Raw genomic sequence first — 634 nt, forward strand, 5'->3', positions numbered from 1 at the left:
TATATATATATATATATATATATATATATATATAGTTACAATCACGACAGGGTGAAATTTAAGCTATACCGTTCATGGATAAATTTAAGTTTGTCAGAAGTTATAGCGAATGTATCACATATGATCATTCTAAAACGTCTTTATCACAGCACTGAAGGTGAGTAACGAATGACAGTTTAAATACGTAATATACCCATTTGTCTCGGCTGAAAATATAATCACAAATAAATTGATGTAAAGTAGACGAAAAATGTGAAATAATGAGGTAAGACTAAGACTGCTTCATACGCGGGGGAGGAGTAGCAGGATACGCAAGACACATGAACATACACAGTGCGAAGGTTAAGGTTATGTAAGACAGGAACACACACACACATACAGAGCGTAGGTTGAGGTTACGCAAGACACTCCTGCTGCTTGAGGTCAACGGGTTTACTCACCAACACCAGCAGAGCAGCAGCCATAACCTCCATTGGAGGTGATGCGGGTTTCACGTACGATAATGTTGCACCTTCTGTAACGCCTTTTGCATCTTCTCTCACGTGCCTAGGAGTTATACTGTCTTCTACAGACTTTTACCCTAAGCTTCCACAACTTGTTAGGAATTACACTGTTTTCTACAGCGCCTTATCCA

Source organism: Cherax quadricarinatus, chromosome 37 (assembly GCF_038502225.1).
Source record: "Cherax quadricarinatus isolate ZL_2023a chromosome 37, ASM3850222v1, whole genome shotgun sequence".
Taxonomy (NCBI): Eukaryota; Metazoa; Arthropoda; class Malacostraca; order Decapoda; family Parastacidae; genus Cherax; species Cherax quadricarinatus.